General features: G+C 38.8%; 2 long non-coding RNA genes across 3 annotated transcripts in view; one reads left to right on the top strand and one right to left on the bottom strand.

Annotated features, from left to right (window-relative positions):
* Positions 1-19118, bottom strand: part of LOC125180344 (uncharacterized) — a 67043-nt gene that overhangs the window by 39471 nt on the left and 8454 nt on the right. For both annotated transcript variants that reach the window (XR_007158813.2, XR_007158814.2), the window contains exon 2: positions 10751-10815. This is a non-coding gene — a long non-coding RNA (uncharacterized lncRNA). The remainder of the gene's footprint in view (positions 1-10750; positions 10816-19118) is intronic.
* LOC106046533 (uncharacterized) lies at positions 4393-8860 on the top strand. Its single transcript, XR_001213270.3, has 3 exons — positions 4393-5778; positions 6646-6704; positions 7860-8860. It is a non-coding gene; the product is annotated as an uncharacterized lncRNA (long non-coding RNA).

The raw sequence follows: 19118 nt of genomic DNA, 5'->3' as shown, positions 1-19118 counted from the left end.
TTAACTCTGCTCTCCCAGAGGCCCACCCAGTGTCACTCATGGCTCGGTTCTGGCCAGCAGCGGGTCCCTCTTGGAGCAGCTGGAGCTGGCTCTTCTCTGACATGGGGCAGCTGCTGGGCTCTGCTCACAGAGGCCACCCCTGCAGCCCCTCTGCTACCCAAACCTTGCCATGTAAACCTAATACAGACATTTCTCAGAAGTTCTTGTACACCTTTATTATAGTAACTTCACAGCCTATGTGACTCATTTACAACACCACCTTGCATAGTACAGGCTCCATTTCTAATTATAGAAATATTCCAGTTTCATCCTTGCCTCTGAGTTCTAGCACAATGCTAGACAATGCTCAGTCCACTGCCCAGCCATATGAAGATTTATACAAAGTAGAAAATATTTTCTGCCCAAAGCATTTCTAGAGACTCCTTTGGAATACCTTGTAAAAACAGATTAAATCCCCATGTTTGGCACTCCAAAACAAGTAGTCCGGTTATTAGATCCCTCCAGTAATTTGTTCCCACATAGCTTTTCCCAGCTGTCAGTTTTATCACCATAGAATCATAGGAAGGTAGAATATTCCGAGCTGGAAGGGACCCACAAGAGTCATCAAGTCCAACTCCTGGCTCCACACTGCACCACCCAAAAATTATGTGTCTGAGAGGATTATCCGAATTCTTCTTGAACTCCAGGAGGCTCAGTGACATGACCACTGCCCTGGGGAGCCCATCTCAGTGCTCAACCACTCTCTTGGTGAAGAACTGTAAGAAGTTTGATTATCTGAAAATACTATTGTAAAAAGTGAAACAGCTCAAAATTTGAATCACAGCATTCCTTTAAATACCTGTTGATTCAGGGCCTGACTTAGTGTTCTGGTAGAATTAGTTTACCAGTGGTAAAGAGAATTACCATTTAATCTGGGAATTTTCATACCACAATATCCATTAACCTGTTGTATGAGTCCTGTGGGATGCATCCTCAGAGAATGGTCTCAAGAAATGTTCCCATAATACAGTCTCAGGGAGAATTTGTTTAGGCTTCACTCTCAAAATTTCATGAATCCCTAATTGGTTACATGGATGAACTTAGTTCATTGTATGACTGTGTACTTCTGTATACAGAAATTAAGAGACAGTAAATTCTCCTTCTCTTCTTGTATGAATATCCTCTACCATTGCTACTAAGAGGAATGCCCACAGATAGAATAACTGCCTGTTTTTCTTGGCCCTGAGTGGGATTTCATGGCACCTAAGACAAACAGAATTAGTAAAAAAATCTGACCTTGCCAAGTGGCATTAGTATTTGGCATACTCCCAAAAGCTGTCTTAATTCTATCACATTGGAAAGAAAGGTGTGATATCATAGGGAAGATAAATAGAAAGTCATTGCAAAGTTGCAACCAGCTATAAGTTTCATAAATGTGTGATATCAATACAAATTACTTCTGAAAAACAGACTGTGTATAAAAAAAATACAGACTAGTAAACTATGGTGCTAAGAAAGCTGAAGAGTTCAAGCCAGATGATAGGATTTTGTTTACACAATTGCTATTTCATGGGTAACCTGACTGCACCACTGGATCAGATTCAAGTAAATGTATAAACATTCCATGTGGAGGTATATCAAAATCTCTATTGCCTATCAGTCTGCATGAGAAGAGAAAAGGGTAAATGCAGAAGAGACCAACAGCAACAAAAAAATTTGTTCTCCTGAAAGCTGCTTCAGTGTAATTTATGAGAGATATGAGTAGTTTAGTTTATATTTACATACTGTCTTTTTACAGTAAACCAGGAGAAAGCGATAGACTCGAACATTTCTTCAAATAAATATTCTCCTTTGAAAGCTTCAGTTTCAAACCATTAGAAATATTGTACTGTTCAGCTGTACATCCAATACTGAAATGGTGAATACAGCATCAGCAATCCAAATGGTTAACCAAGTGCAGAAATGCTTGCCAATCAAAGCCACAGTACCTACATTTTGGAGTATAGTTTGGACACTCAGCTCATTTAAGTCAGTCACTGTCTCCCCACCTCCACCTCACATCAGAATTCACCTTTAAAGCAGCCCTGGCTTTTCAGTAATTTATACCTAAACCAGAACACCTAGTAAATTTCATTCTTACATTCCCATCTTCATGCTTTAGTTGTATTCCTGTTAGCATGCCTTTTTCTCTTTATATCACAGATAAAACATAATGATTCCTGTGTCTGAGTAAACTATATTTACTAACAACATACAATATGCATGGACTGTCTGGTAGCATTCTCAGTACTCTAGAAGCATTAATATATATATTTTAGAAGTATTAATATATATATATTACATATATATATATACACACATATACATATATATAATGTATATACATGTATATATATATATGTTTAAAAAAAAAAAAACACCAAAGAGCTCAAAGGCATTTTTAAAGAAAACATACAAAATATTTATGCTTTTCAGGAAAGTAAGGTAATCTTTCAGATCAGAAGGGGCAATAACACTCTCTCTCTTTTACTGGATTTATTTTCAATTCCAAATCCTATTCCAATTCCAAATTGTGTTTGTGGGTGTCAAGAAACTATGAGCTCAGGTATAGATGCTACTGTTTACTGACTGAGCTTCACCGATTTCCTCTTACTCATTTTCTCTGTCCTGTCAGGCACTTTGCTCTTTACCTTTGTGTTTTTGTTGATCTTTTGCACTTTCAGGTACCTTGGGAATAAGACATACAAAAAGGAAAAAATATCTTTTCACTTGTCAGCAGAGAATAAGTGACATGAGAATAACTAAAAGTCAGTAAAACACAAGACTTTATGATAACAGCTTTCATAGCATTGTTTTTGACAAAAGACATGTTCCTGACAGTGCAATTTGATAGCACTTAAATCAGTTATCTGTAGGAGTGTCTACTTCAATTTGAGCCACTGGCTTGATCATAATGAAAGAAAGGTAAGGTCTGAATAGTAGTACTGGCTTCATAATTAACAAACCATTATTAATAAGGACAAATGTTTGTTAAGACAAAAAAAAGTAAATCTTAATGTCAGTGAAGTGGAAGGTAAATCAACACAAGAGGTTAGCCAGGCTAAGGTTACAGCTGAAATATTTGAACTCTGTGGAAGAAAAACAGTTGAGGCACCAAGAGGGACAGGCAAAAATGCTTTTGCAAAAGGCCACACAAAAGATCTGAAAAATGTTTTCACACAGTGTGTTAAATTAGAGTTTCGGCTTGCAAAGTAGATGTAGGAAAACTATGTAGGAAAAATAAAGCAGAAATTTAGAAAAATATATTCTGATTATTTTAATTTTTCCTTTAATTTCAGTTAGACTTATGATTGTACATATATATTTTAGAAGTTTGGGGATCTCTGAAAGCAGTAGACAGAATTTTTGCCCTGACATTTCACCAAGTTTCTAGTGTGCAGAAGTAATCTCGTATTTTCAGAAGGACTTTAACGGTACAACCTTGTCATATACTATTTAGTATTCTTTTTCACATTCTGAACAGTGCTGTGTATAAAAATAGTTATTACTATCGTTTCCCAAAACCTTATGACTTCTTACATCTGTAACTATTTCCTATCATTGGAAACATCTGCTAGGTATTTCAACGAAGTAGGTTTCTATTGATCTTGTTTCTAATTATGGTGTCCCTGCAAGCCAGCTGACTTAGATGAATGCATCAATAATTTGACCTCTAGAGGAAATAATTCGGAAATTGCTTGTGACCTGTTGTAAAAGTAGCATTAAAAAAAATGCTTTCAATTAGCTTTTTGAAGTTTCTGAAGACACTGAGTTGTAGTGAGTTTATGTGGCAAGGTTTAGGTAGTGGGGGGCCATAGGAATGGATTCTGTGAGAAGAATCCAGAAGCTGCCTGTGTTAGACAAGGGGCCCGCCGCTGGCCAAAGCCAAGCCAATAAGCCATGTTGTTTGCGCTGCTGTGGGAGCATATTTAAGAAAGGAGGGGGAAAGAAAAAAAAAAAAAAAAAGGAACTGCTGTAGAACAGCAGCTGAGAGGCAGAGGAATGAGAGCCAGCCCTGCAGCCCCCCAGGTCAGTGCAGCAGGAGGGCAGGAGGTGCTCCACGCAGGGAGCCGCAGTTCCCCTGTGGCACACTGTGGAGAGGCCCCTGGTGGAGCAGGCTGTCCCCCTGCAGCCCATGGGTCCCACACGGAGCAGATCTCCACGCTGCAGCCCCCCCGTGGAGGAGCCCCCGGTGGAGCAGGTGGATGTGGCCTGGAGGAGGCTGCGGCCCATGGAGAGCCCCCGCAGGAGCAGGCCCCGGGCCGGAGCTGCAGCCCGTGGAGAGGAGCCCACGCAGGAGCAGGGGGTCTGGGGGGAGCTGCCGCCCGTGGGGGACCCGTGCTGGAGCAGTTTGCTCCTGGGGGATGGATGGACCCCGTGGTACGGAGCCATGTGGGACCTGTTCTTGAAGAGCTGCTGCCTGCGGGCAGCCCCCGCAGGCTCAGTTCGGGAAGGACGGCATCCCGTGGGAGGGACCCCACGGAGAGCAGGGGCAGAGTGACCGTGAGGGAGTGGCAGAGACGAAGCATCAGGGACTGACCGCAGCTCCCATTTCCCTGCACTGCTCGCTGGGAGGAGGTGGAAGAGGGTGGTTGGGGGGAAGTTGTCTTAATTTCTTTCCTTTGTTTCTCATTGCTCTATCTTGTTAGTAATAGGCAGTCAATTTCTCTAATCTCCCTACACTGAGTCTGTTTTGCCCATGATGATAATTGTTGAGTGATCTTCCCATCCTTATATCAAACCTTGAGCCCTTTGCATCGTATTTTCACCCCCTTTCCCTTTGAGGAGGGGGAGTGAGCGAGTGATTGTGGTGGAGCTCGGCTGCCCACCTGGGTAAAACCACCACATGACTACTATGTATCAGTGCCTAAAACTGTATGTGAGTGTTTGTTAGCTGAAGAACCCCATGTAGAAATTCCATGGAAGATAGTTTGCAGTGCCCTATCTATGTATCTGGTGAAATAATTAGGAAGTACTCATGTAATTTCATGTATTTTTGATAGCATCTATCTTTAGGGTAATATGAAGGCCAGGTAAGATTTAGAAGAAGAGACCTGATACTTGCAGTCTATGGGGCAGCTATGTTTTTTAAGGACACAAAATTTGTGCTGATTTAAGCTGGTATACAGTAGAATTTGGGATTTGCTAGTTACAACTGAGTAGCAATCATTTTTGCTTGTCTTGCTAGGGTTATCTTTTGTCCAAGTAAATAAATAGTTTTCAAAATAAGGACAGAATCTCCATGCAACTGAAACCAATAGATATTCTCCATTTCCATTAATGATCTTCTGTGGAAAAATCTGTGAAAAATCTGAGAATTTAATTCTTGATGTGAAGCTGGGAATGACCAGATTAATGTGGCTTAGTTTTCAAGTTTCGGACCTGGTACAGTATGTGACTTCTGGTAAAAATTATAAATACCTCTGACTAATATACACATTCATTTGAGCATAAGAAGGCTGCACAACACTAAATAAAGGTATACTTGATAGACTTCAGAGAAATCAGATTATGCTGGTGAGAATTACATGCTTATGTCACTCTCTGCCTGGTGCTTCCTTTTAACTTGTTATTTAATCTTCAAATCTCTTAAAGGGGGAAAAAGATCTGGTACTGATAATTTTGCTCAAATAGAAAAGGAGAAGAATGGTTAAAGCCAGGCCACACTGCTATCTTTATTTAGACGTCAACAAACAGTCACACAAAATGACAAGTTGTTCTTGAAACTCAGCCAAATCTTCAAGAAGCATGCATAAGCAGGTGAGCCTCTTTGTGTCAGGACAGCTAATGTTTATTAGCGTGTAGATGCCTAATTTTTCCCTGCGTACAAATGCAAAGAGCCAAATAATTTTACTATATAAATTATTACTCTGTAAATTATTTAAAATTGTGCTTCAAAATTAATTTGAAATCCAAATCAAAATGCACAGGATATCTATATCAATTGGTTGTCCATACATGCACCTGCTCTAGAGAGAACATGCATATTAGCAGATTTGAAATACAATTTTAAATTATACTGCATTAAAAAACAGTGGTGAATGCAGTAGAATAATGCAAATAATACCATTACTTTGGACATCTTTGACATTTTTTTCCCTCACTGCAGACACAGCTAGAATTCAACTAATACATAAAAAGCATGTACTGTACTGCAACGGTCCAAATGCCGTGACAGTAGCTCCTAAAGATTAGGGGAAAGACATAGGCACTGTCAATTACTCAGAGAGGTCTCTGGCAGTACGCTCATGCAGTTTCTCACAGCGTTTGGGAGTCATCCAAGTCTATTTTTTCTTCAGCTCGACTAGGATGTTAGCACCTCACTATCCCTCAACAAAAAGTTCCACAGCTGAAGCATTGCTTATGAAAAATGTACTTTAGTTTGTTTAAACCAACTATCCCATAGCTTCATCTGATGATCCACGTAATTCTTGCACTGGGAGGAACAGGAAATAGTTATTCCCTTTTAATCACTCCCATCCTTTTCATGATCTGTCAACCTCTATCAAATTCCAGACTCCATCTTTTCCTGACTAGGTACTTAGTCCATGTAATGACTCTTGGCTACAGAAGCCTGACCAACCTTGTCTTTTGTGTCTTTTTGTATCTTTTTAAATCCTAACAAAGGCTTTGAAGATAAGGAGAGGAGGAAAGGGAATACAGATCTCCACGACTATATGCACCAGGTATTTACATAGCAAAATAGTTTTCAAGCTTGTTCTCTGTTCCTTTTCTAAGAACTTTTACCATTGAATTTGTTTTCTAATCTGTACTCAGAGGACTTTTGTATAGAACTTTTTGTGGTAATGCCAAGATCTCTTTTTTCCTGAGTGATAAAATCGTACAGGTCAGTATTAACTTGTCTACCCACGCTCTTGACAAAATTTCATGCAGGCTAATACCAATGATCCTCCATAAATGGTAAGCTTTAGTTAGAAAGCTTTTACAAGAATCTTAGCATGAGCACTGGCAGACTTTAGCTTGCATCTATTCCAGTTGTGAAGTATACAATATACCAACAGCTCACCATGGTTCCAAGACACCATAAATTGCAGGGCTGGAGCTTTAGACAACAGACCAAGAATAAAGACTCCAGTTCTTTTAATATGGCTAAATTCAAAGAAAATCCACTCGCTATTTAATTATCCATTTTAATTCTTCTCCCCTACACACATACCCGCACACTGACCTATAAATTCAAGTAACACATGGGTGGAAGAACAAGAAAACATAAATTAAAACAATTGTTAATCATTTATATAGACTCTTAATACCATAAAACTGCCTTGTCACATTGCTGCTACTGGTGGTGTATTTCATCATAGTCCATAATAAGCGAGTAGTTTCATATGCACGGAAACTAATGAATTTTCATTTCCTGTAATGTGTGGCTCACAAAGAACCTCTGTTCAGGTGGCTAAAGAACAACAGGTTTCAACTGAAACTTTTCCCAGTGTCAGGGCTTTGATAAAACTTCTCCCTGCCTCGAGTTCTTCAGTTGTACTCATCTGCAAGCTCTGAATCCCCTTGTCTTTCTGTTACCTGCATGGTCTCCTCCTCTACCCAGTCTTCATGAAAGTTTTAGGAATTTAATTTTTGAGACTTGTATCTCCCTGATGGATACAGTTGAAATGCATCACCAGCTTATAAAATAATTTAAACCCCGTGGACACTGTTTCCCAAACAAGTTTTTTTTTTTTGTGTTGTGTTTTTTTATTGTTGATGTTGGTTTTTTGTTTTGTTTTGTTTTTTTTTATGAAAAGTTTAGTCTTGTAGCAATGACAGTTTCCTCATGAGCTAATTGGGTTAGGGTTTTGTTTATCTCTTTCTCTATGCTGCAGTATTTGAACTGGGACACAACAACATTTCTGTTACCAGTAGGTCATGAGCTAACTGCTTACAAGAACTGCAACAAAAATGAATTTCCCTGCCTAGCAGAAACAGAAGACATCAGACTTTTTAATGTACTACCCAAGGGGGAAATCTCCATGCCACAAAACACATCATATGTCTCCACGTAACTGGAGCAGAGATTTACTTTTTCACTGTTCACTCTTTCACGAAGATGGAATGCTTGAGCAAGCCTGAAGCATGTCACAGCTGAAGGCTGACATGCAAAACAGCAGTTGTGAGAAAAGATCCTGGACCAATCTGGAAACTGAGCAGTGAAACCTTGCTCTTTGTCAGAAAATTTAGCAGAACAGGCAGTTGTCACTATACAACACTCAAGGAGCTAGAGCCTCCCTAAAAGTAGAGTGGAGTGCCCCCCAAGATGAAAAGAGACAACAGAAGATGTTGGTTTCTAAGCAAAACCTTCTACCTCTATCTGCAGTATGTATCCCCTGGAGGCTGGGGATTGATTTGGGTCAATTCAATTTATCTCTGGCTTTTCTGCTTCTTCTGGATTTAAAATAAAAAAAAAAAAAGAGGAATAAATATTACTTTTGTTCCATTCCTATAGTTTCTTTTTTCCATTTATTAAATGACTGCCACAATACGTTTGTTTCTGAACACAGCATCACAGTAACATTACGACTTTATGACTTTATGCAATGTCAAACTGCATCCAAACAGTATCCAGACAGAGTACCAAGGATAGTTCTGAATTTGCAAGTTCCAGTGTTGCCAGTGATACCAGTCTTAGTATGGGCTACCTGCCTAGCATGAGAAACTAGGTAAGGGGTTTGATCCGTTTCAAGCTCAATGAGCTCATATACTGCTGTGAATAATCAAACTAGCTGAAAACTGGCTGAGTTGTGGCCATCAATCCACATGCTTTGTTTTGCTGTTGAATTTTGAAGATGCTTTTATTTTTGCCAGGTCTGATAGCAGTTTTTAGTTGCAGACATTTGAAAAAGTACTTTGCTCGGTGATTTTCAGTAATAGCATCAGTCCACAGAAATGCAGCTTCCTCTGTTTCATAAAAGTCACTACTATCCATTTTCCAGTTTGTCATCCTTCTATTTGTAAATGCAACACCTTATGTTCCTGTTCATTTCAGCGAGCTCTTCTTTCCTTCTCTTAATGCAATGGTTGTGCCATTAAAATTCAAACCAGCCTGTAGAGAACCATTTTTGCATCTAGCAACAGATAGACAACTTAATCTGAAGAAGATCTACTTAACATTTCTCTTTCTACATCAATTGGTTTGTGTAGACAGCTGGAATGGTAATATAGTTTCTGTTTTGCTGTCTGCTTTGGTTTGTTTTGTCATGTGTTTAGTTTTCAGTTTTACATACCTCCAATGGTAACTCACTGCTGACAGTAAATTCTGTATCTGTTCTAAAGAGACAGAGCCAAGACAGTGTAATGTTCAGACCTCCTCTTCCACACATACTATTCTCTGTCATCAGATGCTTCCTAAAAGCAGTGTTCCCTAAGTCTGTAAGCACAATCATGAAGTAGTGTCCTGTTGGGAAACAACTTATTGTAACAGCAACAGCCTCAGCACTACTAAACTGCATGTGATTGATGGCAAAAAGCAATTGCATTGAGGTCTACAGAAGACTTAAAAAAAAAAAAAAAGTAAGAATGCAGATATACTGCACTGGACATGGTCACAAGCTTACACAGGGATAAGAATATTCATCACTGACATCATTTATACAACTAAGCAAAACAAAAGTATGAAAAATTTGGCTTTATGGAAGAGAAAAAATAGTGAAGCTGAAGCAAATGTTTCTGCATCTGTACCTCATCATTAAATCATAAGCTCATTTGACTAACGCTTGGAACAAGATAAGGAAACACAGGAGGAAAAGATATGAGAAATATTCTTACTGTCAGCATTACAATAGCTGACATTAAACTCCTGAAAGAGCAGGAAGCTTAATCTAATTAACATACAGTAGATAATAGGCCATAATGTGTCACTTCTCATACAGTTCTTTTCTCTTTCATCTGGTGCTATGATATGCATTTGAATATTACGTCAAAGTACCCAAATAATTATTTTCTACAATTATTTTTCAGCTTTGATAGTAGTATTTCTTAATTCTTGCAGATGCCCTCAGCAAAAGCAGTTTTTACCAGCTATGGATCATTGATTCTTCAACATTGATTCTTGCCTGTCTCCAAAACCATTAAGACATCTCACTTCAGTCCTCACTGATGCCGAAAAGCAGTGTTTGAGAACATGACCACTGATAAAAAGTATTTTTATCTGTTAATACTACACTCAAAACATATCCTTTTAATATATTATTTCTAGGCAGATTTCTGCTAGTACATGTCTCTGCTTTCTGATGAGCAGTGTGGGTTGCATCTTCTGCTCATGTGCGCTGTGAACCTACAGAAGGTTCTCAGCCTTCTCAGTCAGCTGAAATCTTTCTCAGATCTCCAAATTTTAGTCACAGATGTTACAGCCCAGAAAGCAAGAAGGAAAAGAGATTGGGTTTAACAATGAGCTGTGGATTTTAAATGTAATCAGCAGGAAAAAGATGGGGAAATGAAATACAGAAAGCAAACGCAATGAGTGTCAGTTCACTGTTCCACCCAAAACAACCATTGCCTAAAGATTTTCATAGCTCTTAAAGGGCAAGCAAAAAGGACAAAAGCAATCACCAAATAAGCTTAATAAAATAAAATAAAATAAAATAAAATAAAATAAAATAAAATAAAATAAAATAAAATAAAATAAAATAAAATAAAATAAAATAGCATGTCAGACATTGTCAGTGTATCAGTGCACTCAGTGTAGGCATATGCATCTGAAAGATACTTATGCATTTACCAGGAATGCCCAGAGGTTCCAGGGGGCTGATGATCAACTCTTGTTTAGCAGCAGGGTTGAAATAACTGAAAAGAAAGAAAAAAAAAATCACACCATTCCTAAGCAAGCATATCCACAAATAGACTGAGCATAAGGCAGTCTAGAAGAGCCTCCTTCTGCTAAGCTAATAACCTAATGACAAAACAATTACTAGGAAATTAAAAATTACTTTGTAATTTTAATTGCTACTTAAAACATCAATAGCAAGATGTCACTTTAGACACCAATAATAATATTCAGCATATTGCAGTAGCAGACACTAGATTTGAGGCAAATTCTTTTTCCTCAGTTAGGAGTCAAACCTCTGGGTAGTGCTTTCTGCCCTTCTGTTAATTGAAATCAAGTCAAATTGAAGACGTTCAGCACCTTGCTGGTATCCAGTGATTTCTCAGATTCACAACCGCAAACTTTTTCCATTATCTCAATGAGTAGGTTGCATTCTTGGTTAGATTAATCATCCCCTACACCCCCTCCTCCAAGGACATTTGCAAATGTGATTTCTCTTTAGTTGCATTTTAAATGAGAAAGCTAAATGGCTTCCAGCTATGGCTGAATATAAAGTTAAATAGATGTCTCTTGCTCTATTTCCTGAGGATGAGTCACCTAAATTGTTAAAACAGCAGAGTGACATACACAAGTAAGAATAATAATGTCCTTGTTGGTGATAATTTAATGAAACAAGTTTATTAGTCACTAGGGAATGATTGAAGTGTTGTATATTTAATTTTTCTGAGTCCATTTTATTGTTACTATTTGATGGGTGTGTATCCTTTCATTTCATTAACCTGGTTATAACAAAAATCAAAACTGGAGGATAATTTAGATTACAGAGTAGATGTTGAAGAATCCAAAACTGTGTACCAGCTCGGTGTTTGCACATACTCTCATGACTGCAGAAGTCTGTAATTTAGCTGTATAGAGCAGCCAGTTAGTCCCTCTGAGTGTTCGAATCAAACTATTCTAGTAAGATAGATGTAAAAAGTCTAAGTAAATGAGACAACACCAAAGCAAGTTGTAGAAAGGTGTAGACTTGATGCAGACTACTAATCCGATCACTGTCCACTAATGACTTGTCTAGATGTCTACTGCATCTAGTCAGTACTCATTTGAAAAGATTATCCTGTTTTTGCTCTTCTTTGAGATTCTTCCTATTAACTTGTTCCCTCTGCATGTGTGCATGTCCCTGCTAATTTCTGAACTGAACAGCTGACTTCAACCCAGTCTGCCCAAACATATCTGACAAACATTTCTTCGGGTGGCAGTATCAGGGTGCACAACTCCCAACACCATTTTGTTCTGTCCTGCCCTTAATTGTAACAATAAAATTGCTTGTGTGGCTGTGCGCTGAAGTAAATCTTACAGGGATGCCCTGGGTATGTACTGGTTCGCTGAGCTTGCTTACTGTTCCATGCTACCCTTGCTAATAGCTGCACCAGCACAATTAGGTGTGAATAAGTAGTGGGTACCTGTAGAAAAGAATGGATAGGAGCTGCTACTGTCCTAAATTTCTGCCAGCAGACTGAAAGATGGCAGCTGGGTAGAGGAGAGGGACACTATTAATGTCCTGAACAAGGGAAACAACTCTGCATGAGATCACTTCTTATTGGACATGAAAAAAAAACCACCCTGTTTCTCAGTGTAGGTGTTTATAAAGGTCTTTATCTTCCCCAAGTTTCAGCATTCAAAGTGTTGCTAGACCTTTACATAATTTGCTCATGTCAGTCACAACCAGGAAGCTGTCTGTACACACAGAACCTGATATGGCTCAGTTGGCATGGTAGGAAGGATGTTCAATGTCTTCTGAAGGGCATAATGAAAAATAATAATAATTTTGTTTGGAAAAATAATAATAATTTTGTTTGTTTATTTAGCTTACTGCAATGCGCTGATCAAGGTCTACTTAAATAGGGAGAGTCAGATCCAGGTGAGATTCTCTGTTGTCCTCTGAGAGGACTGACCATGAGGGTGTAAAGTGTGGGAATCAGAGCAGCCATCAGAGCTCTCACTTCCTTAACACATTCCTTGCAAACACTGAGGACTTCTATGAATCCAACACTTCCTTTCCCTGAACCAACAGATCTGCTTTCTGGGGTTTTACAGCCATTCTCAGCTGTATAGAGAGAAAGCTGGAAATAACCAGCATGGTATTTGAGTTCTGTATTAGCTGATTCCCATTGGTAGAGGTAGTCTTGCTGAATATCCATGATGTTAGGAAGGCTTCGCACCATGAAAGCAGATTACCAATTCTTTAACCTTCAAAATACACAGCGTGTGTGCTTGCCCAAAACATGGACACCCAAGTCTGGCTGGAAATTTCATAAGCAAAATGGCTTTGTTGAATTTCTGTTCATTAAAGTCCAATAAACTGCAAAGAGATACCAGAACCTTTGCTAGTGCAGGAGCACTAAGCACACTTCTGATTCAGGCTTTCAGCTGGGACAGCTGTGGAGGCAGAGCAGGAGCTCTGAGGATTTGATTCTTCCAGTGTTCAAGACAGGACTGTGTATGTGCTTGTAAAAAAAATAAATAATAACAACAAACAAACAACAAAAAACAAACAACAAAAAACAAAAAAACAAAAAAACAAAAAACAAACAAAAAAAAAAACAGAAAGGCACAGGCTAACTAAATAAACAATTTCTCCTGTTAGAAGTGACCTGTCAGACTCTGGGTTTTGTACATTTCATAGAATCACAGAATGGATTGTGTTGGAAAGGACCTTAAAGACCACCCAGTTCCAACCCCCTGCCATGGGCAGGGACACCTCTCACCAGACCAGGTTGCCCAAAGCCCCATCCAGCCTGGCCTTGAACACCTCCAGGGATGGGGCATCCACAACTTCTCTGGGCAGCCTGTGCCAGTGCCTCACCACCCTCAAAGCAAAGAATTTCTTCCCTATCTCCAATCTAAACCCACCCTCTTTTAGTTTAAAGCCATTCCCCCTTGTCCTATCACTCCACTCCCTGACAAAGAGTCCCTCCCCAGCTTTCTTGTAGGCCCCCTTTAGGTACTGGAAGGCCGCTATGAGGTCTCCCCAGAGCCTTCTTTTCTCCAAGCTGGACATCTGTCCCCAGCTGTCTCAATCTGTCTTCATAGGCAAGGTGCTCCAGCCCTGTGGTCATCCTTGTGTCTCTCCTCCATATTTGTTCCAGCCAGAGGAAACAGATTCCCAAAGGACTGGGTAGCCCTAAAATCCTCAGGTCATGCTCTTTATGGGGACCACTGAGCAGCAAACGTCAGCAGTCAATCTTGCTACAAGATAATTAACAGGAGATTCCAATGTTGCTCGCAAAACTTAGCAAAGAAGAGCATGCTTGCTGATATGATGAAAATCTCACACACAACAAAATCTTTCTGCAGAGGAGAGCTTTTGGGGAAGAAAAATATGGCAGTTATGCTGTCATCACCACTGCAATTATGCAGCAACCGGGTCTGAGAAAATGTTCAGATCTACAGAATTCACAGAGCTATTGGCTAAAACTTCCCAGTTCACCAGAAACTGCATTTAAAAGTTCCCTTATGATAAGGAGTACATTTGCAAATCAACATTGAGCTGATTGTTATTACCCGTTATATTCTATATTTGCATGATTGTCCCATTGGATCATCTGACCTTTTTTTTTTTTTCTTTTGAGATGAAGGAAGCTTGCCAGGACATGCAGTGTATGAAAAAACACAAGTCCTCAGACTGCAATGTATAAATCACTCCAAAGTGGTAAAGGATTGGCACACACCCAAGCTGGAACGTCAATGAATGGTGAATGGTGGTCTGCATGTCAGACAACTGTTGCTGCTGCATGTGGTGCATAAGGAAAAAAGAAGCGGGAATCCTTAGTTTACAGTGTACTGGTGCTCAAACTGTCAGATTACTTTCTGACAGACACATTCCTTTTCCTTTCCAAAAACGATAAGAGGTACAGTGTGCAGGCACTGAATAAATCACTGCATAGCAGCTGCTCCACAGAGCTGTGTGCTTAGTCTCATACTGTTGTGGCTGACACTAGATAATTTCCGATAGGTTACCCCACAGTGACAAAGAGGAAAAACTACCTTGTTTTTATACAATGCTATACTGCAGGGCTTGACATAATATAAGCTCACATCCTGTTTATCCCACTGCAGTTTGTAATGCCAACAGTAAGTTTGAGAATGGGATCAGGAGTTAATTTTTCTCCTCAGTACAAGCCAGAAATATTTCCAGAGTCAAGAGAGATCTTGATTTCTGGTAAACTCTTCAGCATGCCTCTAATTGCATTCAGCTTTAGTATCAGCTCACAAAGGAACACTGCACTTTGATTTAGCAAAATGAATGCTGGTAGATGGCCAGAATTTGAATTTTGTGAAATATCATTAGTTACCCTCAGAAGTGCTGTCTCTGTGCTATTCTGAGGTCTGAATATTCAGATGAATTAGAAGGAGATCTCAATTTGCTAAAAGACTATGCAGCTGGAGAGTGAGACTTGCTCATCATTGCCAAAAGAGAGAGCAGAGCATGGCCCTTTATATAATAACATGAGATTTTAATGGGATCCAGAGTTTGGTGATAAAGTTTTCTGAAACAGATGTTATCAGCTCATTTTGTGACAAACAGAAAAACTGATGGCAACTGCCAGATACTACCTAGGCTGCCTTTAGTCCATTGTCATTAGGCTTATCGACCCCGAGCGTTTTGATTGGAAGCAGTGATGTGCGCACAACTGACTCACAATGGATTGTGTGTCTTAGGTTTGCATTATGGTTTCTGTCTGTGGCATCCTGTCAGGATTTGACCTTGCTCAGGAGACAGACAATTGGAATTTTCCAGCACTTTCTGTGCACAAGCCCTGTATAAATGGAAAATTACAACCATAGCTGCGGAGATGAGTCAGCCAGTCTTCATGACTCCCAAGTATTCCAGCAGAAGCAGACCCCAAAGCAGATGTAATAAGAGATACAGAACATCAGTTTTTTTCATAAGTCTGAGAATATATATCAGTGATGCTACAGGACAGGGTTGCCAGAGTCTGTAGAGTCAGGAAACAGTCATTATAGAATACCCGTTTCTTGCTACAGTTGCTCATAGAGATTAGCAAAAATAGTTACTAGAGTGGATGGTTGAAAAGTCATGGACATATGCATCTTGTTCTGTCTGTGTGTTTTGTTTTGTTTTGTTTTGTTTCTGTTTTTTTTTTTTTCCCTCAGAGAAATGGCAAGCATAAGTTTGTGCCTAGTGTGGTACTAACACAGAGGTCATGTCAGACCAAGGAGATCACAGAGGACCATTTCTGTTCTGCAGTCACAAATCTCACAGAGATAATAAGCAAACTTGCCAATCTTGGAGCCATGCAAATGTTCAGCCAACATATGAGAAAGGTCAAGGTCTTAGAAGACTGAAATCACAGGTCTAGGATTGTCTTCATTCTGCCAGAAGCACATTTCCCCAACACTCAGCACTTGCAGGAGCCACACAAGTGTCAGTCTTCTCTATTAGTATAACTGGGCTGCAATTTCATGAGAATGAAATTGTGATGAAGAAAACTTGTTTCAGCACACAGCTGCACTGGCAGAAAGTTACTTCAAATATTATGCTTTTGTTAGCAGTTATTGTTCATGTTTTAAAATCTCTGTGCCCTTACACTAGCGAGATTAGACGAGTCTTCTGGTCTGACCTCTGACATTGGAACTACGGGGTCCTGATGAGCTTTGGCAAGGAAGAAACAGGCTCTGTAAAGGCTGGTCTGGCTGACCCAGTAGTGTCATGCCCTCATACTGCTCTTTCTTGGTTTACAGGAAAGTCTCCGGAATCATTCCTTGGCAGATGTAATATATGATTATGTAGTAAATACTCCTGTTGAAAACATTGAAATATTCGTTCTTCTACACGAAACCTAATCACAACAGGTTCTTAACAAAGCAACATTTTATTCTGCAGGTATTCAGCACAATTTTTAGGTATGTGTATGATATCTTATACATTCTTATTCAGACAGTCATGTCACTATTACTGCAGTTACAAATTATGTTCTAAAAATAGCCACGGAGTTGTCAGTCAGTTTTCAGTCACTATTTACAACACACAAAGGTTTATATTCTTTAGCACATTTAATACTTACTGGATTTATCTTTTCAGATCATGAAAATAAATGGTATTCATGTCTGCATTTATTCAGTTTTCTGTCACAAGTTTCCAGACATTTCACCAATAATACCTACAATATATATTTTTAAAATAATTTGGTTTATATTTTGGATTTCTGACAAATAAAGCAGGAAGAACACACCCAAACTGACCAACTATCACCTGAAGTAATGATTTACTTTTCAAAACCATCCTTTCAACTTCTCAAAGTTTGCATTCTGAGTCCTCTCTATACGTAGTCTCTATTCCCTTTTCCCTCTCCAATAATTTGTGGACTCCACCTATCAGTTTGCTCATATGTAATTACATTGCCGACCAACATATATATTCACCTTTTACCACACCCCAAGAGAGTTCTCAAAATACAGAAATATAGATAAAATAGCTGTGGTTACAGAAAATAATAATAATAATAAATATCACAATGGTATATTTCAATACATTGCTAATGAGCAAGTGACACGCAAACTGTGCATCATGTGAGCTCCCAGTTTTCCTCTAAATACCAGTACCTGCTGATTTTAGGGATTCTGAATTACCCCTCCTAGTTTGATTTTCTTTAGTAAAAGAGACAAAATTAAACATGGCAAAACACAGATCAAGCACCATGCCACTCCTACTTGCTCAGAAGTCCTTGCTGAGCATCATTACACTTATCTCCAGGTCAAAGTTTTTCCAACATTATTTTTCCCCTGTGTAATGTAATAAGATACTCAGAAAAATGACTAAAAATTCTCTCCACATATTCTTTCCAAGCAGAGTTTTCAGTCAACTTCTAGCACTACAATTTTCCTTTTAATCAAATACTTCTCTTTTGTCTTGTCTCAGTAGTCCTACATGCAGGTACAGACAAATCACAAGGACTGTTGCCATTATCAGACTGGAAAAATTCAGCATCTAAAATTTAATCAGATCAGAAATCAGGGCATTCAACAGATGGGGTACACTTTCTAAAATATATAGAACAGTAGGTAAGCAATGATTTTTGACTAACTCTAGACTCTGGAATTGTGGTGCACAGGAAAATACAGTTCCATAAACTAAGGTATTCTTTCACTGATGTCTTTTTCTTTTCTCTAAAAGTAGTATCGTTTCCAATATTTAAAAGAAAGGAATTAGAAAGCAGAATTCTCAGCAACCTGAAATCTCAAAGCAGTTTGGAATCATCAGGTAGGATTGATCCCTCTTCCCCATACTGTGCACAGAAGGGAGGGAAACCTACTTCAGTTTGCAGAGTACTTTTGTCTTTGTGAATTTTAAGTTACATTTCCAACTTTAAAAATATGAATTGATGAAGTATCCCGGAATGTAAGTCTGACCTTTTGAATTACTTCCCTTGTCCTGCTTTTGTTATCTTGCACTTGTTGCCTAGTAGACTATCCCACAGACAATAATAACTTTGGCCTTGATTTCATGACAGTGTAAAACAACCAATTTGCTTAAGTTATTGTTTGGGCATCTGGTCAAAGGAATGCTGTGCTTTTTATTTATTTATTTATTTACTTATTTATAGCCTTTTTTAAAAACTTCTCTAATAATACGTATGTTGACTGCTTGATTCTTTCTCCATTTTACTGGATCATAATGATGCAAATGAAAGAATTTATCAAACCTCCAAGAAAGGCTATCATGTATCAGAAATGATATTTGGTATAATGGCACGTCCTCATAATGAACAATCTTTGAAGATATGCGTGAATCTGATGCCAAAATTCCTCTTTTATTTTGACTTTCTTTTTTCTTTCTTGTTGTTAATCTTTTATTTTTGCATTATCTTGCATCAACTGCAATGAATGCACCTGTCAATTATTCTCCAAAGTAAGAACAATAACGACAGTACATAATGAAAAATACATGTTTGCATTAAAAGCAAGTTCCTTGTATTTAACTGCCCTTGAACTGGAAGGAAAACAGATGCAGGTATCCAGCTACAAACCATTAGTAGCACAGCATTACTAGTATTTTCCATTGTACATAACATAGTCTCCACACCTCAGCCTGCCTTGAAACTTTACTGGCGTGATTACTTTAATTAGTTGGTTTTTTTGTTTGTTTTGTTTTGTTTCCATTGAACTATTATGTTGATAACTATGCTATAAGAACTAAGTATCTTTATAGAAATAGTTTATCTGCAAATACTATTAAAAAATGCTACTAGGGTCTCTGGACAGACAATATGCCCCTTCTGGCTTGGAGCCAGATCAAGGCTGC

Source organism: Anser cygnoides, chromosome Z, assembly GCF_040182565.1.
Source record: "Anser cygnoides isolate HZ-2024a breed goose chromosome Z, Taihu_goose_T2T_genome, whole genome shotgun sequence".
NCBI lineage: Eukaryota > Metazoa > Chordata > Aves > Anseriformes > Anatidae > Anser > Anser cygnoides.
The sequence above is the reverse complement of the archived record's forward strand: the minus strand, read 5'-3'. Positions and strand labels throughout refer to the sequence as shown.